This window comes from Pezoporus occidentalis, unplaced genomic scaffold, assembly GCF_034315485.1.
Source record: "Pezoporus occidentalis ecotype Australia unplaced genomic scaffold, CSIRO_AGI_Poc_V1 ctg4, whole genome shotgun sequence".
In the NCBI taxonomy this organism is placed as follows: domain Eukaryota; kingdom Metazoa; phylum Chordata; class Aves; order Psittaciformes; family Psittacidae; genus Pezoporus; species Pezoporus occidentalis.
In genome coordinates this window covers 24,108,164-24,133,487 of record NW_026915724.1, presented here as the reverse complement: position 1 = coordinate 24,133,487, position 25,324 = coordinate 24,108,164, and the positions used below count along the sequence as shown (strand labels likewise).

At 42.3% G+C, this 25,324-nt stretch overlaps 1 protein-coding gene and 1 long non-coding RNA gene across 3 annotated transcripts in view; both read right to left on the bottom strand.

Moving 5' to 3' along the window:
- Positions 1-25,324, bottom strand: part of LDLRAD4 (low density lipoprotein receptor class A domain containing 4) — a 283,536-nt gene that overhangs the window by 30,326 nt on the left and 227,886 nt on the right. The gene's annotated exons all lie outside the window — the stretch shown is intronic.
- LOC134171087 (uncharacterized) lies at positions 12,804-14,993 on the bottom strand. Its single transcript, XR_009967475.1, has 2 exons — positions 14,335-14,993; positions 12,804-14,099 (listed from the first exon to the last, which is right to left on the bottom strand). It is a non-coding gene; the product is annotated as an uncharacterized LOC134171087 (long non-coding RNA).

Below are 25,324 nucleotides of genomic sequence, written 5' to 3'. Positions count from 1 at the left end.
GCCTGGTCACAGGGTGCAGCAGTGTGAAAGTCGTGACCTCCCCAGAAAGCCTTCCTTGCCCAGCAAAGACCTCACAACCTGCCAGCACTGGCTGATCCCTTGTGCTTTATCTTATCATCAGCTGGCTGCATGGCTTTTTGAATCACCATTGTCCTTGGATCAGTCAAGAGCTTCTCTGCCTTTTCTCACCTCAACCCTGCAGTGTATTTTTCTTTTATTTTAATTACATACATTAACCACTCCATTCAAGATGATCAGTTTCACATTACTGGGGAAAAAAAAAAAGAAACAGGATGGTGCCAAAACTGATGCCTCATAGAGTCTTCTAGCTGTCCAAGCTCCATTTCCCCTTATAGACCCCCCAAGGCCCAAAGCCTGTCCAGCAGGAGTTAGATACCCATTCCTCACACAGCAGCAGGATGCCACAGGCTAGCTGCTGTGCAGAAATCGCCCTGAAATATAGGCAGGGTAACACCAAGTATCTTCCCACTCCCTGCAAGCCACAAGCTACCCACTGCGGTATGACGGGAGAGAAGCAGATCCTGGACCACCGTGTCCCCACTGACATGGGGAAGCTGCTCATTCCCTGCATGTCTCAGCCCAATGGTGGTTGCACCACCTAGGCACAGGCCCTCTCCAAATTGCAGCTGCGAAGAGCAAGCACATATCAGCAATGCTGCCAAGCCTGTGTTCCCAGCCCCAACATCCATCAAAGCAGTGCCTTGTGTTCAGTGAGTATAGAAACACAAAATGGTGAGAAAGGCTATGACTGCTTTCCAAAATATTTCCATTTCATTAATTACCTAAAATGCAGCAGGATTTTATTTAAAAACTGGAAGAAAAAATGTAATAACCTAATGGTGCCCTTTCACCCTTTACAGTATCCCACCTCCGCCGGTGCTTTCCACACTCATGCCTGGAGAACGAAGCAGGTTACCCATTCCAACAACACAGCTGGGCCCCAGCCCTGGGGGCACCATACTACCTCCTGCCCACCTGTGGTAGGGCTGAAAAAGAATACTGGCTGCTGGAGGAAAGTGTCTTTCATGCAGCTGTATGATATAACCTCTTCCTTTTACTTTGCATGTTGGAGGCCACTCCAAAGTTTGCACAGAAACTGATAATCTCATTTTCTCTGCATTTTAATTTTTTTTTCTTTTTCAGGGGGAAGGGGAAAACCTTGATTAGACGGACACAGCTACTTAAAATCAGTCTCTAACAAGTCCATTCTCCAATGAAACAACTGGGGCAGAATGGCTCTCTGTTAATGTTACATTTAGTCATTAAAAATGTGCATTTGTGATTCTAAAAGCTGCTAGAGGCAAAACACAAGAGAGAGAGATACATACTCAAATTTACATTCAGTTTCCAGCCTGGTAGACCCAGTGAAACTAAAATTAACATCTCTACCTTTCATATGCATTTATGGGCAAACATACATTGAGTAATAACCACCACTGCTACACACATTTGAATCTTCTTTCAGCAGAGGACTAAATGCCTTTTGAGAAACCTAAATAATTTAGCATCACACTAGTGTGAAGTGTGTAAAGATGCTTTTTATATACTACTGCATTTAGCTCTGGGGTACAGCACAGGGGATGTTGTCATCTTACGGCAACAACATAATGTCTTTGGGTAGGAAATACAGCTAATAGGTAAAAGGAAAAAAAATATTTGAAGTAGACTGGAAACCATCATTCAGTAGTAATAATAAATAATCCAACTGAAAATAACAACAAAAAATAATGCAAACTCTAACAATTACAAACAATTTTTGTTTGCAATTGTAATTATTGTAACAAACTATTACAAATTACCATTACAAACAGTGGGATCTTCAACTATGAGGATCTACAAAGACCTTGGTTTCACGTTTCATCCAAGTTTGTTACATTGTCACTGTTTATTTGTATTACAGAAACACGAAGATCCTTCAATCAAGAATCACAACTGCAGCGGCCTGAGCACTGCATAATTAAAAAAACCTGACAGTCCTTACATCTATAATCATTAGGTCTAGAACTGTAACAAAAAAGATGAGCTGCTTGTGAAACAGGAGGTGAAATTAAGGAGTGAACTGCTCACGTCCACAGTACAAAATTGTGGGTATTCTTAGCTCAACAGCTGCCTAGCAAAACAAAGAAACAAACAAACAACAAAAAACACCCTCAAGGAAGGGTTTTTTAGGATTCTTATAGAAAACATTATTTCCCATATATCAGGGACCATCTATTACATAACCAGGACGGTTTTCTGTAGCATTAGGATAATCTCCCACCAAGCCATATGCAGCAAACACCCAGCCAGAATAAGGGGAGTAGCAGGAGAAATTAGCACCCACTGTATTTTCTGTATTCCAAATGCTTTCTGCTCTCTTTTTTTCCAAGCAGTAAAAGAAACTGAAAAGAAGTCCAGATACTAACAGAAATAAAGCGTTTCCTATCTTCCCATTACCTATCTTTTAACATTTTTGGTGCCTCAAAAAACAACAAACACTGGAAAAAATAGAAAAGTAAAAAACAAAACCAAACCAACCAAACCAACTGAAACAAAACAAAAAGACAATCTGAAATGTTCAACTGAAGTAAAAAAGCAAACAAACTAGACCGACACACAGTTCAAATACTGCGGCCATGCTACCCAAGTCTCTCCTTCACCACCACTCCAAGCTCTTGCATTTTATTTCTATCACCTAACCTTGCTTTCCTTTCAGACTATGGAGAGCAGGAACAGAAAACTATGCCTGGTTTTCCCACAACAGTTTTCAAACTTCACAGCCCATTTCAAATAACTTCTGGCAGATTATGATTTTTTTTTTTTCCAGAGCTCCTTGGAGCAGGGAACTTTTAATAATTTGCTCCTGCAGTGCAAAGCAGAATGCCAACATGAAAAAAACAGAAACCCAAACAGGAACACCACAGAGGTATGCAGAAATAAATCAACAACAAACTAAGCGTCAATGTAAAAAAGTGGAAAAAATGCTAAATTCGGGTGAAGGACTATATGAAAGTAAGTGGGTGAGATGAAACAGGCACCCACGCAGGTGGTCAGGAGCAATGATCTGTCTTTTCTGATTTCACAGTTCAGAAGCTCCTGGCATATTACTGCCCTATCTGCAACATCTCCATGTTGGAAAGAAAAGTCTCCATCTACAACTCATTTGTTAAAAAGTGGCTCTTTAGGCTATTGTGAGACAATAATTTACAAAGCTTAGATTCACTATGCTTTGTTGCTGAGGACAGCAGAAACAAACTTACTGTTCCTCTTCTACAGTGGTTTAAAAGCACATTGCAATTTCAAGGGCAGATCAAAGTTAGACTAATTATTTCCTTTCTGCATATCCTATAACTAAATGTAACAGGTCACTAGGGAAGGGTGAAACAAAGGATGAATGTACTTGCACACACTACCAACAAACACTAAGAAACAAGGACGTTATTTGTATAATAAAAAGATGCATAAGGGAAAACATCAAAGCCTATATTAAAATATACAAGCCCACAAATATATCATCAATGGTGCCTCAATAACTAGGGAAATAAACTGGCTGCTCTCTTTCTCCACACTTCAATTAAACATAACTGCTGAGGCAGTTAAATCCTACAAAAAGCCTTTAGCACTACTGATCATCAAGGTTTGATAATCCTAGTATTGCCCACTTAAAAGATAATCCCAAGACTAAAAAACTATGTTTCCATTATCTTCTGTTGTTTAGAAACATTTGAGGTTACTAAGGCTGTTTCTTAAAGACTTAGGCTGCAGTCAGGAAGGCTAGAAACATGCTTTACTGTAATTTTTTAATGAAACTTGACATTCCTATTTATAGAGTTCCAGGAATCAGAGCTTTAAAATACTCCATCTATCATGAGAACTGAAGAGTGGTCAAGAATATAATTTGCCTGAAGAAACTTGCAGAAGCAAATAGCTCTTGTTCTGCATTAATTCCTCTCTAGGATACTTCAACAGGGATACTTTGCTTATGCTACTGTTCCTTTGTCCTTTTCCCAGGTTACTTCATCTGCTAGTTAAGAAATTGCAAGCTTTTTTTGGGGAAAAAAAACCAGTATGTAACTCTAGTGTTTTGTCCATCTGTCAGCAACTGCAAAAATGGTCTCTATAGCATATCCTACTTATTCCTACTTCAACCGCTGTTTCAAAGTACCTACACAAGGTAAGATGACCCCAGCACACAGGGACTCCTCCAGATAGCACACAATACACAGCAGCATCTGTCAAGGCTCAGGCAACTCTCCAACTTCCGTTAAGACCCATTATACTCTCCACAATTCAAGAGAGCTTTTATTATAGCAGCAGTACCACTTCTTGTTTTGAGATCTTCCCCTGAAAACCATGTTCTCGTACGATACGTTTTTCTCCCTCAAAGAGCAAAAGAGGACCACTGGAATAGGAGGAGGAAAGGGAACAGGCCTTTTCAGGGCAGGGAACTGAGTGTCTTCAGAGAAAGAAAGGTGGCACACCAGGAAGGTGGCACACCAGGAAGGTACCTGAGTAGGACAGAGGGATGGCTGTGGCTGCATGGAGCATGGGGCCACTGCTGTCAGCTAGGCCTCCAAAAGTGGCAAAGTGTGCAGTCCCATGGGAATAATACTTTGCATATTTATTGCTCGTTTCTTTCATTCCTGAAGCCTTATGGAAGGCTGTCGTGTGGCCCACATCCAGGAAAGATTGCACAGATCAGGCCGAATGCAGACAGAGGACTATAGCCTGGCACACAGAGGGCTGAACGCCACACCTAAGTTTCTACAGTAAAGCCAGGAGCAATCCCAAACTCCTTCTCCATTTCCACACACACATAAAGGGGCCTTTTATTTGCTTGACAGTGCTTTATATTTTTTTAATGTGTGGCCTTTTACTGCTCCTTGACTAAAAGTACAGATACAGGCATTTCTCACCCACACAGTACTCAAATGACTTTCAAACCTTTGTGTTAGTTTGTCATTTTTGGTAGCTTTCACACCCCTACTGAAACAAAGCTTAGACAAACCCTGAAAACTAAGGATCTCTCCAGACATGTCTAGACTCTCAGTTCAACAAGGCACAATATTTTTGAACTCTCTAACCTTTATGGGAGGTGACCAAAGCCAGCTCAGACAGACTAAACTGACACACTGCCAGCTAATACCCCGAACACCTTAAAATGCAAATAGCTCTAATCTTATTAAAAATGATGCAATTTGCTGTACCACAACAGCAAAAGGGGGAAGGGAAGCAAAAAATACTGTTGATAGCATAGGCCGCCATTCTCATAGGATAAACAGAACGGCAACATGTATGAATTGTTTCCATTTGCAGTTAAAGAAGATGAAGAATTAGGAATATATGTATTTTTTACATCCATATTGAGCCTAGTAAAAGACTATATCTAGGCTCTGCGTGGGAGCTGAAGAACCGCCACCATCTCCCAAAGACATGACTAATACAAGATTTGGTAAGTCAGGAAGACAATGCCAAGTCTTTCTTCATACTGTACAACTTGGATGAAAGCAAGTATGTAGGAAGGTAGCTAGAGCATGCCAGAGGGTAGGCTCATACTGTACCCACCACTATAAAACAGGTACCTCACTAACTGAGATGGAGCAAACAACGCAGAAACATAGCAAAAGAGCAGCTCTTTGCAAGCCTGAGCTGTCACACTATCCTGCGTCCGACCTCCAGTGCAGGACCGCAGGAAACCCACACCCGATGTAATGGAAAGCTGGGCAGCTGCAAGTCAATTCTACTTGGAAGATGGATCATGCCTCATACCCCATCTGATTCAAGTTGCTTAAAACCTGCTTATTTAAAACCTGCTAAAGTACAGACTTGATTTCCAGTTCTACAGGGTAAATATAAGGTAAGTGAGGATTGGTGATAAGTTCCTTATTTTGACAGGCTACTTGTATCCAGGGAAAATAATGCAGCTTTCGAGTTCTGCATGCCCTCCCAGCGAAGGATTTCCAGATTCCTCCCAAAGACTTCTGAGTCTGGCCCTCAGTGGATGCTTGCCCAACTCTAAGCTTGTGATTGCTCACATTTCCAGAAACCCAATACACTCCTTTTCCAGGAGCAGAAACATATGACCAGCACGGGCTATCAAAGTACCAAAAAGGATACTGATAATGAACTGGTTTCTACCAAGCAGTATCTGCAGAGAAGCTGTGCTGCAGTAGCAGAAAAGCCATCCTGACAAGCAAAGGCATATGGGAGAAAGGACTGCTGAGTTTTTGGAAGCTATTTACTGTGGTAATCTGCAACTGGTGTAGAGCACCATGTACAGAAGGAGTGTGGCAAGTTGACAGAAAGCAAGCAGCAAGATTCTTCTCTTTTATGAGGCTTTGCTCAGCTGGGTTGCCTTATGCAACCACCACGGGAGCAATTCACCAAGGGAGGCAAGAGGAAAGGGACTGATTTATCTTAAACCCTCTAGAGCTTCTTCATTCTCAGTTTCCCAAAGAGTGCAGCCCCAAAGCACAGATTCTATCACATGAAAGACCTGTCAAAAATAAAAACCTAATCAGTCTATAAACACTAGGGCATCATCAAACATACATTTGCCTCCAGATCATGGATTATTGTTAAATTAGGTCATATCTCTTTTCAAGTGACATCTCAAAGTAAAATAAAACCAACCAGACTACTCAAAACCAAATGAACCAAAAGCCCTACAGCCTACTATCTCAACCTGCAGGGAATAGGCAGGATCTGGAAAAAGCCTCCAGGATGAGAGCTGGAAACAGGGCAGTCTGCCTGTGCAATGATGGCTGGAAGCAGCTCCCTGTAGTGGCTGGTGATCTGATGGCTGATGGTAAAAGGAGTTTCAAAAGCAGCAGGTAGCACAAATAGCTCTATCTCTCAAGTTGCACTGTATTACAAAACAGATCAATTCCATTAACAAAAAATGAAGTTCTGCCACTGTGAGGCACTTTGAGCAGCACCTACACCACACTTTGTTTTTCCAGCTTAGACAAGGGTCCAGCCAAACAGAACTGCAACTTTACAGAGAACCTTGCATGGCTACTGCTAGTTCAGTGCTATCAATAGTCTCCAAATTACTGCTGAGTATCTTTGAAGTCCAAAAATAAGCCATCGTTCTGCTACCATTCACACTGCTTTGCAGAACATTTTCCTGTAGGATCTGAATGTCCACATGGTACATACTGGATCTTTACAATGGTTTTAGTCTAAGCATGAGCTGGCAAACAAGATATGGAATCTTGAGTGCACGGTGCAGCACCGGGACAGCATCACAGTGGTTCTAGGATTTTATTCACAGCCCTGAAGACTCCATAGAACTTAAACCCAGCTCCAATGGCAATCCTGTTGGAATAGGATAGTGTGAAAAAAAGAGGGGACGGGAGGGCTTCCAGTTACAGGCCCCACCTTCAAATTGCTAGAAAGACTTTGGTCAGTCATTCCAAGTCGATAACCTAAGACCTGTACTGCAGAGTTTCACCCAAGGAAAGAATTTTGCTCACGTCTTTTGCTTTTCTGCTTTGGCTCCGACCCCACTACAGCACTGCTGACTGTCTAGCTCCCACAATCTGGCATGTAGAGACAGGAAATCGGAGAGGCATCACACTATTGGGAACACAAGTGGTGTCACCACAGTGACAAGCAGGAGATGAGAGATCTCCTCTGTAACCTCCCATGACCATGCTCAGCAAATCCATCTGGATGATCACCTCTGTGCTACAGAGAAGGAAGAAGAACCTAAAAAAAAAATAAAAATAACCTTATTAATGCTGAAAGAAGAACTGGGAATATCTGTGCCATTTTCCTTCACACCGTTAGCTTATTGAGGTTATTGAGTGCAAAAGAGGGATGGTGAATGGACTACAGCTGTTCTACATGGCACTCACCACTACATGTCAAAGATAGAAGACCAGAAAAACAACAGGAACTGTAACAACACTTGGAGTTTAACAGTGCTATTACTGCCAGCCCTGCACCTTTGAAACCTGCCAGGGATGGCAAAGTGCGGAGGAACTCTAGTGATCACCAGATGAAGCAGAGAAGAGATCTGGGCGCTCAGAAAGCATCTATGACACAAACAACCTTTTTGTTTTGTCCATTCAGACAATTTTCTTGGACCTCCTTGCCAGCACCTATGAAGGCTACGTAAGTCATTCTTATGCATACAGCATAGGCTGCACCATTGCCAATGAACTGGCACAGTCCTCTCCAGGGCCACTGAATCCTTCAGGCTGGAGGGGCCCTGGGGGGTGCCTCATCTAACACTGTGCCAAAAGCCAGGTCAGCACTGAATCCAGATCAGGTTGCAGCTTATATTCTGCTGATCAGATTGACTGTGAGAAATGCCCTTTAACTCATCAGGACAAGGAGGGAACTCCACTAACTTAAATGAATTCACTTCTCAAAAAGACATTAAATTGGTATTCCTTGGGTCTAAGTAAGGCTGGCAAGGGTTTCTGAAAACAGGCCATCTTGGCAACAGGAAACATTTCTCCTAGCATGAGAGGACTTAATGGAGTTAATAAAGTTAACGCACATAACTGTTTCTTACCCATACACAGACTATATGAGCAAAGAACCCCTCACACAGTATAGTTTAAACCTGTCTCTTGGAAGCAACAAGCTACAACAGCAAAATAATATATATATATCTAATAAACAATTTCATCTACCCCCAGCTTCTGCTGGCACAGCTGAATGTGTTAGGAGAGTGATTTACACACAATCCTCGCTGACATACCATTTTCTAGTGCAGACTAAGCTGCAGTCATTAACTAAGAGGACTTCAGAGTATGACAAGTTTAAAGGAGCTCCCCAACCAGTTCAGAAGTACAACTCAAGCAATTTTTAGAGGTACAGCAAACAAGCCACTGATAATCTTTCCCTTATGAATGAGACTTGTCTTTCAAAAGGTTCAACGCAATCATTGTGGTCGATTTTGGAAAAGCACGTTGTGACATTTAAGATTACCCAAAACGAACAGTGCTGGAGGAGGGAGACAAAATTTTAGCAGTAAAACATACAGCTTTATAGTCTGAGGAATGCCAAGTACCTACATTTTGCACTTGAGTTTGCTTTAACACAGTGTGAATATTATTACTACAAGCTAATTTGATACCTTAGAAGCTCTCCAGGTAATATAAAAGCATATTTTCAGATGTGCCAGCACTGTAACAGCTCTGCTTATGGCCCACAAGCTAACAGTGACAAAACAGTGAAATAGGGAAACTTTATTTAAACAAGGAAAGTTCTCAAATCAGTCAATGAGTTATGCTTGCGCAACCAAGGAAAGCAATGCTCCAAACACACTAGGTTCAAAGCTGCAACTGTCCTACACGCAGGATTCCTGAAACCTCACTGGAGCACCACGTTATTTTTTTTAGGAAATAATTACATGTGCGTTCATTATTTTCCTTACTCTGCTCTCACTTCTGATTCCAGAGGGTTTGTTTTCCCTTGCCCTCATGACCCATTGCTGCTACCACAAGCTAAAATTACACATAGCTGGCACACACACTGAGAAATATGAAGAAACATTTTTAATGTAATTTGGTTTTAAAGGCAAACCAGCAGTTACTAATCAGTTGACCTATTTCTACTCTAATTTGCCTTACTTAAACATACAACCCCAAAAAAACTCTTCAGAAATGAAAAAAACACATCAAAAAACTTCACTGGGGTAGAGAAAGAGGTATCTAGAAGGAAGATTAACTATAATAAAAAGAAGGAAAGAAAGGACAAGCTTAGGGGAAATACCATCCTCATTCAGAACATGAGGATGGTATTTCCAAATATTTTGAAGCTGAAATTAAACATTCCCAAGCTGAAAAAAACAAGTTCCCTGCCCTCCTGGCAGTCCCACCACAGAGATGCCCATGGCCATCTATGTCTTCTTCATTCAGTTCTTCATGTCCCACACCTTCAAACCCAGAGACTGACTCCTCCAACCAGGTGCCAGGGTTCCTGCACATCTGAAGGAAGTCTGTCAGACCTGAAGACACTGCTTACAAAACATGCCCATGTGGGTATTACTAGCAAAAGCATCTATTTTAAAGGTACAGTTTCTTCTCACTTATTTGTGGTTTGGGTTTTATTTTGGGGGTGGTGACACTCCCCCCCCCCCCCCCCTTTTTCTTTTTTAATACTTTCTCCTTGAGCAGGCCACAGTAACAGCCTAATCATTTTCCTTCTTCTTTGCTGGCACAGCTCCTGGTCCTGGGGCTGGGACTGGCAAGATGCCTGTTGATTTCAGTGGAAAGAGGATCAGGCCCAGTCCTGCAGATGTTACTCATGCAAGTACTCGGCTCCACCCATTGTTTCTCACATCACTGCGTGTTCTACTACTTAAAACACAGGGACAGACTGGAACAATGGAGCCTGGCACACAGTGCTGCCCTTATTACATGCTGCCCCTCAAAGCTCTTTGTCACCACTTGGCTGGGGACTGATAACACACAGCCTTTTGCACCTACAATTGCCAACATCGGGCCATTTGCAATCGGATCTTAGTGGGAGTCATGCACCCATCGTCTTTGTTTGTCAAGGACCATAGCTTTTCTGGACTGTGGGAAAGTCAAAAGTCAACAAAGCCATCTCAAATACTGTGGCATTTGCTCTTTTTCTTGAAGTCCCAGTTCCTGGAGTCATGTTTCTTCTTGAGAAACTTGGCTTTCAGTTAAAAACTAATCTTTCCGGGTTCCCATAATTGCAGAGGATAGCCTGAAAATCTGGCTTCAGAGTTTCCCAAGAGGAAATAAAAAGCCAATAAACAAATAAAAAGAACTGGAAGTTTTTCTTGGTTTGATGTCATTTGTTGATTTTTCTTAACATCACTATTTTAAGCAGTTCTCTTTTTTTTTGTGTCTTGTCAAATGTTTTTTGAGTGCTTTAGAATTTTGCTCTAAGCTAAATCCTGATTCAGACTGCCATCACTGAAGATTAAAAAAAAAATGTTTCTTCACTTGTTTGTCAGCATTATCCAATATTCATTAATTATATTTTTATATCCATTCTTTTATAGTGATGCTTTAAACCTCTTTATTGGATTAGAGACAAACTTGGGAAACAAAGTCCATTCGCAATCTAGAAAACCCTCAAGGCAACTAAGATACTTGGATCTCATTTTATGCTTATGAAGCTGGTGTAGAAATTGTAAAAATATACCTGTGAGACACTCTAGACTGGGAAACAAAAGCTGACTATGGCCCCTTTGCAATTGGATAATTTACAAGTAAGTATGTAATGGGGCTTTAGCTGCTGACCTGTGTAATGTTCACTATTTCAGTATTTTCAACTCAAATAAAATGCTGCTGATTAGAAAAATGTTCAGCTTGCATTATTTCAGTACTCAAAACTGTTCTTCCCTAAGCAGAACTGAAACAGAAAACAGGGATTTATTTATATTATATATATTTACACGTACAAATACACTTTACTCTCCCCTCTCTACTTTCTGCCTTTACGAGACAAAATACGCAGCTTGGACAACTGCAGATGTTAAGAAGAAACCCTTACAATGCTTAAAGAAAAGAAAAGAAAGAAGAGTGTTTGCTTAATGTCTGCATATTTCATGCACGTTGGTGCAAGAGCGTATTAGCTGTAACCCTCACTTTGCATTGTTGATGAAAGAAAAAATGACAGAGGAAAGAATGAGACTTTCAGTGCAGCTGGGTCAGCTCGTACCACGGGACTCCTGTCTGGCACTGGTGTGGCCCAGCTGCGCAGAGTATCTTATGCCAATGTCACAACCCAGCTACTACAAACGAGAGCTATTGCACAGTGGTAGCAACAGGCTGCCAGGGCTGTAAATACACAGCCCTGTCTTGTCCCCAGCCACCTGGAACCATGCCTGGCTGAGGAAAGTTCCTGCTCGTAGACTGGCACCAACTGAGACATCGATGCACTCCAGAATTTATGTTCCTCTACACTTCAGCTGCTTACAATAACCTTCCCCATGAAGCACCAGGAGGTGGGCTGGGCTGTCTGTGCCAGGCTCACCACCCCCAGAAAGAAACCCTATGCATTTCCCCATGCATATCCAGCCCCGACAGCCATCCTCCATGACCCACCATCACATAACAAGCTGCCCATAGAGAAATACTCTCAAGAAGCTATTTCACTTTTTTTTTTTTTTTACAGGAATTTGAGCATCGGCCCACCAAAACACACCCATGAAGGTCTCCGGATTGTCCTCTAATGAATTGTATCACCATACCAAAATGAAAATGACATTTGTTTTTGATGCTGGAAGTGAACTGCAGGAGGTTGTGGAAGACATTTTCAGCAGCAAGGAATTAAACAAACTAACAACACCCCACCCCACCCCAACAACAACAGTGCAGCAAGCTTTGAGACAACTTAAATACATCTGACTCCAGGTCTAGTCCTGCCAGCCAAATAGGGAAACTACAAGTTATGTTGGGGAAGTAAGGCTTGGAAACCTAGGGTGGTCTGTTCTGCCCATCCCTCCCAGCCTTCTGGATCCCTGCTGAAGTTTTATGAGTTTTAGGGGAAAAAACCAGCAAGTGGGTATCCTGGACCCTTCTGAGAAGGGTAGTGATGACTGAAGAAAATGTACTTTGGTTTTGGTGCACATGAGTGAGACTCAAGGACGTATTTCTACAAAAGCTAATAGCAATATGCACTGTGCCAGCCTACCAGGTGATGGGAGAACCAGCAAGAGAGCTTAAGGAACTGCATCGCCATGGAAATAAGATGATGTTGCTGACAGGGTGCCTCAGCTTGGGAAAAACGATGGGACAAGATAAAAATACCAGGGGAACACAGTGCTACCAGGACTGACTCCAAGTGTACACACCTGCAACACGTTCTCATGCGTTAAAAGTAATGCATGGACTTTTATTTAGGCTTTTAATACAGACCAAACAAACCCAAGAGTAAGTCATGTAGAAACTTAAAATTACTATTTCCTTCTCAATTCTCCCCAAAGGACTTCAGGTAGACCTGAAAACATTTGAGGCATCAAGACTACTCAGTGATGAAATTATAATTTGGGGGCAAAACAAAGGTGATTGATTCTTCTGGAAAATATCTGTTCCCTTTTAAAATGGGAAAAAAAGGGTACCTGTTTGGGGTATGCACACACCCAGAAGACTGATGCATTTACAGTGCAAAAAAATAACATACCATCCATGCTGAGAAGTGAGGATCTGTCAACTGACCTCACCATGATTTCACAAGGAGCATTCTTCCCAAAGGCAAATTTCAAAGAATTTTCAGATACTGAATATCTGCCTTTTGTTTTGTTATGATAATTTATTATGATGCAGCAAGAGCCAAATAATCTTTTCCTGGTTTGTTCTTGAATTTTAAATTTAATGAGTTTAGGAAAAAAAAAATAAAATCAGACATTTTTTCCATTCCCACAAAGGACTTTCTAAGGACTTCTCTGGAAAATGCTTATGTTTAATCAAGTGTAACCTTCCATCCAAGCTCTTCCAAGGATTAAGCTAGTATTTACAACATCACTGAGAAATCCTGCAGGTTACAAATCCTTCCTCCTCTAAACTGCTTAGCCTTTGGTAGGCTCAAGTAGTAACAGTCTTGAGGACTTGAGGAACTGCAGGACTGTGCAGTTCTGCAAAAAACAGCAAAAAGCCCCAACCAAACATGGGACAAAACCCTTTAATCCCTGCCCCCGTTGTCTTCTTCTCTTTTACATGTGTATGTTTCATATCATCCTGAGTTTTCTATGCAGAGAAATCTGAGAATGTGTTCTCCCACATTTCCACATCTTCTTTAGATTTTTTTCTTTTTTCTGCTCTAGATGCTTTTTTTTTCCTGGGAATATGAACATAACTAATGAGAGGAGAACTCTTCACCTCCACATGGAAAATTGGACTCCAATTCTGATTTCTCCCACAGTGGCTGGAGTCAAAGAAAATCTCACTGAAAACAACTGAGCCATTCTGGTGGAAACTTCAGAGGGAAAAAAAAAGAATTAGGCTATCGCCTCGCTACAGAAATAGATCAGTGATGTATGTTTAGGCAGTGGCATTTTTCAACCATGCACTAATAAGAATCCTCAGCTTGAATATTCCATAAATTCCTTAATATCCTGATGCCTCTTCCTGGGACTAGCTCTTCGTTAAATTTAATGACTCCTTAAAACAGAGAAGAGAAAATGTCAATACCACCTGCTAGCTTGAGAGAAAGCTATCTAGGGAGACTTGGTCAAAAAATTATACTGGAAACTTCCATGACGTTTAGTGATATAGTATTTTCTTGCAGACACTCATGCACACACACAAAGGGGGAAAAACCCCAACCTGTTTAAAGACAAACTCCTGTCTTCCCCTTACAGTCCTCCCCACCCCCCAGCTCGAAAATGTGATTTACCAGAAGGAGCTCACAATGCTGCTCTGGCTGAGAAAGTACACTGAGAACTTCACAGTGAGCCCAAAATAGCCTGAAAAGAGGAAATGGGTGGGGGTGAAGTTCTTTCTTCTGCTTGCAAAGGAGTTCACCAGCCGATACAGATCAAGTAAAAACAGTCCTGACATGCGGAGCAGCACTTAGTGACAGTCCTCCCCTCTTTCCCAGTCTGGTCTATTTTAAGATCACATCACAGGAAACTTGGCAGCTACATGTTTCCGAAAGTTGCCCCTGCCACTTCCACAAGTTCAAATCATTTGTAAGTGCAAAGCTCACAGCACAGAAAATTCTGAGAGGACAGAAAAGGCACTGTCGAGCTACCGAAGGCAAGACATTCAAAGAAAGAAGACAACTAATGATAATTAAATGAAGCTGAAAACATGCTCACTTTTCAGTACTGCAGTACTGTTGTTCAAAGAAATGCAACATTTGTATGAGTGCTGGTAGCACTTGCAATGGACACTGTGCGCTCAGAGAAAGAAGGCCCCCCATATAGAGACATTCAGCTGTGTGGGCTGTACCCTCATCATTTTGTCACAGACTTTCTCTCACCTTCTTAATGTATTTTCAGAAAAAAAATTAACACTGTTAATTACAGACTAAAAAAGGATGGGCGTGTGTGTGTGTGTTAACAGACACACAACTAGTAACAAAGAACAATGTGGTTGTTGCACATGAAACCTCAACTCTGATTCCCATTAAGCACGGAATAGGAGGAAAGTTAATGGCACGGTCTGATTAGAGAAATTGATGATAATTAAAATACTAACAAAAAATGCAAAAGCACAGAAACATTGCTAATGCCTTCACCCTGCATTATAAAATGTATGTACAAAAGCAGCAATGGGGGATGAAGTAGTTTTCTGGAACTAGGAAAATGAACATGAATTGCAATGGAGCAAATTTCTTTAACACACCCCCTCACACACACACACACACACACACACACACCCCCACACCCCATGGTTTTATTATTTCATAACCATACCTTTTACAAATGCCAAAACTTCATAGCCCTACTTGTTCAGGGAGCCAGATTTCTGAGTAATCTGAGACCAAAAAAATTGCTGGCAAAAAAAGTATTCTGCAGGGAAAAAAATACTATTTAAACTCAGTGTATTAAAACAGTCAAATGGATGTATATGTCCCTTTCCAGAAGTAATTTATTTCTAGATATGGGAAGACCACTCGCACCCCCAAAAGTAAATTTTAAGATACCTGTAAATAAGTTGAAATACAGGTCCTCAAGTTCAGTCTGTACACTAACATAATTATTGGAACACCATGACTTTGAGTGGCAATCTAAAGCTATTAAAAAATACTAATATTGTCTACAAAGAAGTGCAAGCCCTTGCCTCTTTATGATGTGTAAAACTATGTGAAAGCTCTCAGAGAATTTCACATGGTTGGCATTCTGTATTTTAGTGACATCTGCTTCAAAAGGAAAGGCGTATTAGATCTCTTCTTGCAAAGCTCACTCTCTGCTCCCATGCTGAATATCACTGCCCCCTCATGCGAGGGCTCTCTTGTCAGCTTCCACACACAGTTCGACAGATTAGCTTAAATTGCTGTAAATAACTCCTACTTGCTATACTTGAGCCCTTTATGCCAGGTTGTTCTATATTCTTAAACTGTACCTGAGTCACCTTCATGTGTTATCCATGCTGGTCTGGGAAGCTCAGGGTTTAGTAAACAGGCTAAGCAAATGAAAAGATTAGTCAGTATTGTGCTTCAGAAGGACACAAAATGAGATTACACAGAAAGCAAGCATATTAACAAAATGAAGAAAGAAGGGTTTTCAGAATCTTTGCACTAATCTAAATTATATGTATGGCACATAAAGAAAGCATCCCCAAGTTTTGTGCTTGAATCTTTCTTACCCTGGTATTGAAGACCGTTACAAGTACTACCAGATTATTGGGCAAACTGGGATTATTGGTTGCCATGCAGGCTAGATGACAAGGACATTATGAGTTCCCTGTAATTCAAAGTAAAGAAATTGGAAGGAACAGCGCATAATGGCAACCAGGTAATAATGTTAGTTATGGAAGACAGAATACCACAGCATACTTACATTTACCCCTCAACATGTGCTAATGTGTTTCACTACAGCAAACAGCATGAAATTCAATATACATACTCTTTTCATCACACAAAAGAACCACCAGGGCAAGTTAAAGCAAGAGCAATTAAGAATGAATACAGGCATTTAAGAAAGGCTCAAGATAACATTTCTTCATCCATTCATCCCTTCCCTCAAACATGCTAGTGACACTAGGACATGACGAGTTATCACCAGTTTGAACTCAAAGTTTACCAAGGACAAAAACATTAGGTGGGAAGCAAAGGGATCGAAGAAGTATGGCAACAGACAGAAAATCTACAGAGGCTTGGAAGCAATCCAGTCTCTTTTGATTCTTCTCTACATTTCTGTCACAAAGTCCAACCCTCATACCTCCATTTTCTACTGGCCATGAGACAGTCCATGACAGTTACAGAATCATAGAATCACAGAGTATTTAGGGTTGGAAAGGACCTTAAGATCATCTAGTTCCAGCCCCACTGCCATGGACAGTGACACCTCACACTAAACCATGTCACCCAAGCCTTTGTCCAACCTGACCTTGAACACTGCCAGGGATGGAGCATTCACAACTTTCTTGGGCAACCCATTCCAGTGCCTCACCACACTAACAGTATTTGCCTGTAAAAGCACTTTATAGACAACTGTAGAAAAATTCTGTACAAGAATGTCTTATGTCCCAAAAATGATTCTTCACATGAGCTGGCTTTACAGTCTTAGTTTCTCCATGGTAAATGGTCCCTCAGCATGAATGCATTCAGGTTTTGACAAGTACCCATCATCTCGGTATTAGAGGCACTGTTTACCCTCTTGGACCATTAACAAATCAGCATCCTCAGAAATGAGAAGGGGAAGGGAAATGATAGTGTGAGTTCTCCCCTGAAAATTACCTCTGAGTAACAGCAAAAATAACTTGGATGTAAATCTGATCGAGCAGAACAGAAACTGGCCAAGTTTTCAGACTTAAGAACTGCAAACTGACAGAAGATGTCTGGTGCCAGTATTCCCAACAACCCAGCCCTCTAACAGTTTTCTGACGCAGTCCTTCAGCTGTGAGATAAAGCGATTATTACAATACCTCTTTACATATACAGAACCCACACAGCCACACGCAGAGCTGAAGAAGTTTTTCCAATTCAGTGGCATCAAAGGAAACCCCCACAACCTGTGCCGCTGTGCATAGCAGCACGGCACCTACAAGCCCCTTCAATGCCACATGCAGCCCACGCGCACCGTGCGACCGTAACCTAGCGAAGTTTTTGTGGATGTAAAAGGCAAACGGTAAGCAGAGAAACAGGCACAGTGCCTTGAACCCACTGTCCTGAGCGCCAACTGAAGGCAAGGGGCAAAGTAATTTCATACAGTGGGCCGCATTTTCAGGTCTCAGCATCTAGAAATGTTGACCCTTATAAGAGCTCAGGACTTTGTATTTCCTGATTATGCAATGACATATCTACAGCTCCGTCTTGCTCAAAAATCTAACCTCAGTAACCTCTCTGTGGATTACATCAATACTTCAATAAGGAGAGTTGTTGAAACCCTCTCCCTCCTGTTGAAAAAAGAGGCTTAAAATACTGTTCTAGTTTTTAATAACAATTAAAAGTTAAACAAACTCCAAAACCTAAAGCTCTCCTGGAACCCAAAATAAGTGTTCCTTCACAATAAGTGCCAGTGAAATTCTAGCAGGGATGCCACCAACTTCTGTGGTGTGTGTAACCTTTTGAGCCTCTCGGATAGCTCAAGGCACACTCAGAGACAGCACCCTATACCCTGTAATATATTAGTGTTCACACACGTACACTATTTCTTTAATAATAATTTTCTATGGTATGAGGCTGCTTTCCAAAGATGCTTATTACTCTGTTTCCTGCGGACTACTTGGGAAACAGCAGATCCTCATCATCTCTGAAACCTAGGCCATAGATGGCTTGAGAGCTGAACTGACATTCACCAAGATGACATCTTCTGAACAGCTACAAAAGTCAAAGTCCTCCAAAACCAAACAGCAGATTAGGGAAAGGACAGCTCCCAAAGTTAAAATGTGTGGTACTCTGACTACACAAAAACATTAAAAGGAAAAGAAAATCTTTAAAATCTGCCTAATTTTAATGCATTAGTACTAATATTTTACAATGCAGCCTATTTTCCTAACAGAGGTATGTCTTGATGAGGTGAAAGATCTGCTCTGTGGTTGTGAAGGGTTGTGAAGAAAATAGCCATGATACAGTGATAAAGAACCCACCATCTCAGCACCAGCATATATTGGTCCCACTGCAGAGGCGGTTGTTTTCTGGGGAGGAGCACCCAGAGCCCCACCAAGAGAAGGTGAAAGCCAGGTCCTTGAGAACAGCTGCTCCTGGGAAGGATGAGAAGGTGCCACGGGTGACCATGAGCAGGAAGAGGCCTGAGTGGGGGCTAAAATGGTGAAATGCAACACTTGCAGAGAAGGAGTGAAGAAGAAAATCTGGCAAGCTAAGAGAGACACCACCAGCATTCTGCACAGGTGATGTTTGTTCACTCCTCTGCAGCCTCCCTTGTTTGGATTACAGGATATTGGTGTCATGCTCATGGAAAACGGCTGGTGAAATGGGGCCCTGGCTGCAGGCTCACATGCTGGGGACTTCCTCTGCTTTTTTCCTCTCAAGTTATGGTGGCAGGGGGGAAACATGTAGGTTTAGGCAGCTTTGGAGAGCTTTGAAAAGCTGTTTGGAAGGCTTTGACATGGAGGGTGTAAGGAAAGGAACTAATCCACATGTTCAGTAATGACATAGAATCAGAATGGTTTGGGTTGGTAGGGACCTTTAAGCTCATCCAGTTCAAACCCCTCTGCCATGGGCAGGGACACCTTCCACTAGACCAGGCTGCTCAAAGCCTCATCCAACCCGGCCTGAACACCGTCAGGGATGGGGCTGCCACAGCTTCTCTAGCTAAAATACTTAAGCTTTAATCACATTATTAATTTCTTTATTAAGCCATTAGGGGAATTTGACTTATATTTATTACCAAAGTTATAGTTGAGCACCCCCGTGAACCCAGAGAACAACTTTATTTCCCCCTTTGTGAGACCGGTCGCCGGCAGCGGGGAAACGAAGGAAGGAAGGAAGGAGCCCTGAGGGGCCGGGCCGGGCCGGGCCTTACAGCCGCTCCCGGCGCCGGGAACACCTGCTGGCGTAGGGCCGCCGCGGTGGGAGCGCCCCGCGGCCCGGCCCCCGCCGGGGATGGCTTTTTCTGGAAACATGACAGCCGGCCTCGGGGAGCCGCGGCGGGGGGAGCCCGGCAGGACGCGAAGGCGCGACGAGGCGACGGTTGTTAAGGGAGTGCAAACAGCGCGATCAACAGAGGGGCTGGTGCGCGGGGAGGTGCGATGCCCCGGGTTTTTATAGCCACCTCATGATGTCAGCGAGCCGCGCTGGCCGCCGCGCACGGAAATAGCTGGGCCCTGCAAACGCGCGGACATAAATCCGTTGGCAGGCCTACAGCGAACGGTTATTTTTAACGGCCTGAGCAAGATAAAACTTGGCTCGGGGGGGAAGGGAGGGGTATGAGAGTAGCTGATTTACAGCCGCTCTAAGGTCAATTTGCTTTGCTACAGAAGGGTAAAAGCATTTCAGTGAGCACGGGAACATTCTGAATTAGGGAGCTACCCGTGTGCCTCTCCAGCACTGCCCTTGCCGGCCTTCTGCAGGCAGCGGGTGCAGCTTCTGAGGAGCAAGAGGGCAGGTTGTATGGGGCTTTGAGCAATCTGGTCTAGTGTGAGGTGTCCCTGCCCATGGCAGGGGGGGTTGGAACTAGATGAGCTTAAGATCCTTTCCAACCCTAACCATTCTATGATTCTGTGTATTCCAAGACGCAGAGCAGGGATCTGGTTTCCCACCCATGCCACAAAACAGCCCTGCCATCTCTTCAGTCAGTGCGTTTTGCCCCACGGGCCATACTCCCTCCAGGAGCAGCTGGCCCTATGTGTCAGGGACAGCTCAGCAGCCCTCCTGCAAGAGGGGGTGGTAGGCAGCTTGGGCCACAAAACCAGCTTTGGGCTTGACAGCCTCGCTCCTTTAATTCAGCACTGCATGCACTCCAAAAGCTGTTTTGCCTGTTTAAATGGGGTCTTCTGGCCAAAACCTCTGTACCTGGACAGTGAGGATTTCTGGGACAGCCCATCTTGCTTAAGCTCACACTGCCACACCATGCCTTAGAAAACAAGAAGGTGTGGGATCCCCTCATTGCGAAAATTAATGTGAACTACAGCAGAAACCTTGACAATCAAACTTCTGTTCTGACAAAGCAGCAACAATAATCTACACTGCTGTGCCAAGGCCCTGATTCACGTTATATATGTTCCTTTACCAAGTTTTAAGAAGAGCAAAAGATTGGGTACCTTTAAAAAAATAACAGTATTTCAGTGCAAATATAAACTTATCATAAGCTTCCTGAAGTACACACAGAATAAAGGCAGTATCACTGCAGAGAAGGTATCTGCTTTCAAGGGGGTTTGCATTCTCATTGAATGCTGGACTGGGTCCAGACCAGCCAGAGTATAACCACCCTCTAACCTCCCTGCGGAGACTTACAGAGACGAGACTGAAGCAGTATGATTTCTGACAGAAATCAAATCCTGGCTACTGCACTGCTGGGAACACTACAGACAAGGAAAAAAAAAAAGAAAGAGGAATTGGAAGTGAAACAGTTCTGTGGAGCTCATTTAGATAATACCTTGTCAAAGGACCAGATACAGGACACATGATACCTTTTACTAAATGCTTGCAGAAGTTAAGTGTCTGCTAGCATAAAATTTAGTATTAAAAAATGGGATGTACAAACGTTAAAGCTGAGCAGTTATAAAACAGCTCAGTTACATGCCCAGGTTAACCAAGCTAAACAGTATGCCTAGTCAAATCGCACATAAAACCATGGAGACTATTTGAAAAATACAATTTGTTCAAATTTCCATCAGTTTGTATTTCAGCATTTGCATCTCAGGGGACTCATAGGGGAATAACTCCTAGATAATATGCTTCCAAAGATTCAAAACCAAGTGACCTTAATGGAAGCTTATCAGTATTAGGATGTTGCATTATGGGTGCTGGGTACATATTCAGTACTTTCTTCTTGATGTAATGCACCCAGGGACATATATAGGAAAATCCCAGGACAGACTGATGAACAGCTTCTAGATATTCCCTATCTTGCAATAATCATTCTGCTGTAGTGGTACAAACCTTTGAGCAGTCACACAGCAAACTGGATCAGAAGAATGGTAAGCAATTTTTGAGCGCAGGCAAAGCACAGGAGGCAGCACAGGAATGGGAGCAAAGAGACTGCATCAGGCAGCAACTGCTCAGTTTTGACAATACGGCCAGTAAATGAATAATCTTCACATATTTTGTTTTCATGGCCAGTGAGCTCTAAGATTGTCCCCAAAGTAGCAGCATCTGAATTGTGTTGGGCTTACAGAGACCCCTTAGCCATGGCTAGACTGTTGGTGAAAATATGTCTAGACTACAAGAAGATGTAATGTTTTAAAATGTACGAGTTGGCACATTTTAGCTGTAATACTGTCAACCCAAATTACGGGTATGCCAAACCCAAATGACAGTCAGATATAAAATCACGACATTACAACAGATGAAATTACTGCGTTTAGCTCTGGAGCCCCCAAAACAAGAATGATGTGAACCTGTTGGAGCGAGTCCAGAGGAGGGTCATGAGGATGACCCAAGGGCTGGAGCACCTCTCCTGTGAAGACAGGCTGAGAGAGCTGGGGTTGTTCAGCCTGGAGAAGAGAAGGCTGTGGGGAGACCTTAGAGCAGCTTCCAGTGCCGAAAGGGGGGTGACAAGAATGCTGGAGAGGTGCTTTTTACAAGAGCATGTAGGAGTAGGACAACGTGGAACGGCATTAAACTCAGGGTAGATTTAGATTAAATATTAGGAAAAAAATTATTTACCATGAGGGTGGTGAGACACTGGAGCAGGTTGCTCAGCTAATTTGTGACTGCCCCCATCCCTGTGTTCAAGGCCAGGTTGGACGGGGCTTTGAGCAGCTTTGTCTAGTGGAAGGTGTCACTGCCCATGGCAGGGGAGTTGGAACTGGACGATCTTTAAGGTCCCTTCAACCAAAACCATTCTATGATCCTATAAATTTATTTTTCAATTTATACCTTAATTTGTTCTTCTTTAAGTCACGGTTTAGAATACTTTCCACTAGAATCTTGTTTTTGCTGTTTTGTAGCATTTGTAACATAAATATTAAGATTGGTCTGAAGAGTGTATGAACAGAAATGTCTGTCAGTAAAAGCACCAGGAAAGACAACAGAGCAAAGTTGCAGGGAAAAAAAACAAACCACCAACCCAAACCATTTTGATAACCATGGATGCAATTGACAGCAATCAAAGGGTTACACACCAAGGAATGTGGTGTTCGCAGCAGGACCAGGAAGCCTGTGCCCTAGGAAGCCCTCAGTTGCATTAGCAGGCCTGTGCCCTGACAGACAGAAGATAGCAGCAAGGTTGCACCATGCTATACGTGCTGTTCCTCCCTCTTCCTGTTCTGCAAACAGGGAAGCTGACTCTAGCCATAAAGACACCCACAGCAGGCAAACCCAGGAAACAGACAGCAAACTAAGATTCACCTAGGCTGAGGTAAGCACGATTCAGAAATGAAAGGACACACCACGGTAATATGCTTTGACTGCCAAAGGATAGAGAAGACCCACCCCAAAACCAGAGCGTCACAGACGCAGAAGTCAAGAGACGTGGTGCGAACTTGGTGGGTGATGTCCCTTGTCCCTCAGGGACAAAACTGATCCTGGCCAGATCACTTTTTGGGCATGCATCTCTGAGGTTAAAAGCATGAGGGTTGTGAGAACAGGCATGAAACTGGTAAGTCAACAAGTGTGGGATGAATCAGTTTTGTTTAAAACAGGTATGGGCTTCTCTTTCCTTAACATCTCACTGAGGCATTTTTTGCATTTCTTTCCTTGTCACCATGTGTAGTGATTAAAGCTGAGGTTCTCAAATAATCACTATCATCTCAGGGTTGAAACTTGCAGAAAACTGTGGAATATGCAAGCAAATCATAAGAACTAGAAGGTAATACTGCAAATAAAACATTTTAACACACTAGCACATAAAAAAGGGCATGCCAGTGATGGAGAACACCACTACTGTTTATTTTACCTAGTTAATGATTTTTAAAATACAGTTTGTTCTACAGGAGTGTTTTAAGAGTGTTTTCAAAAAAAACACCACTTTCTTCCCAATTTTTAAATGCCCTCGTGGTCCTCCAGAAGAATCTCCATCAGCAGTACAAGTTAGACTTAGGTCTGAATGTATTTTAATATTTGCATAGAGACAAACTTTGCCGGAGAGGGGAAGGAATATATAGTAACAATGGCCTGGCTCTAAAAATTGGACTGATTTACCGGGGGGACGCACTACTTAAAACATCTACAGACCTGTCAGTGTTAGTGCTTTGCCATCACATGTCTGTGTGGGTTCTTTCTCTGCCACCACATCCACTCAAATCTAGGCATGTTTGCCTAGGGAAGGCAACTCTTCATCTGATACAGAATTCAGGAGGTAATGCAGTTTACTATTTCAGCCAAATATTAGGAAAGGCAAGCAAAGGAAAAACAGAAAAGAACAGGTCAGTCTTGTAGGAGAGACAACCTAAAGCTATTCTAGATGTGCAATTTCCTCCCAGAAATAAAGCAAATAATTACCTGAAAATAAATTGACTTTTATGCTGAAATGAACTGCTCTTGCAGATTTCTGGGGGTGAGTGTCACATCAATCTAGCTACAGCTGGGTAACCGCTCTGCTAACTCTGTACTGGTTATGCTCCCAGTACTGACTGGCTCTAAGATTTGCTCTATTGTTTCTAAGTACAGATTCTTACCTAAATAGGCGTGATTCTTACCTAAATAGTTTACACTAGCAATACATGTGCCTGCAATACAGACACATCTACAGAAGTTTCTCTGTGATGCTGCTATAGCTATTCCCACATGGGAATACTCTGATACTGGACATAGGATATCAGTTCTGAGACTGAACCACTTCACATTGCTTTCAAAAAAATTTGTTGCTGCAGTGCTGTAGAGTGCCTGCCACTGAATGCTGGCTGCTCTTCCAACACCAGTTGCTGTTTTCTGGGATTTATGACTGAAAGGATTAAAACCAAAGGAAACTAAAATAGATCTCCAAAGGGTATTAATAGCTCCTTCAAGATTTGTCACATTCTAGATCTTATTATTACAGAAAAATATTCTTAAGGTAATAGATACAGTTTCCTCAATTTAAATGTTGAGGGTTTGGGGCTTTTTTTTCCTTCCAAAAAGTAAATTTTAATTCATTATACAGATATCCAGTATCCCAAACACAACCATCTGTGCAAATGATAATTGGGTGATCATTTGCCCCATTTGCACGTGTATTTAAAGAGCAGCTGAAAATTTGGGCCCTTGTAAATATATGTGCATGCCACTGTTTTACAAACATAGGGCTAATGCCCTGGAAACATTCAAATGCCCAATGGCATCAGTGGGATTTGGGGGCTGTCAGCATTTGGCAGAACCAAACCCTTCTTACACATATCTATAAACACACTGGCATACATAGAGAGGTTTTGAATAAAATACAGATGGTGGACAACAATTTCGCATTTATCTGGAGATTCTGGGAGATGACATTCTTGACTATAGTTTTAACATTATAAATTAAGGTTTGGTAGTTCATTTAAACATAGTTCATTTCTTTTCTAAAGATTTTGGTTCTCAGCAAATGAAGAAAACACATTCCCAGCCAGCACGCCAATCACAGTATCAACTCTCTCACACTTGCAGATAAACCTTTAAGGAAGCTTTACTTACTTAT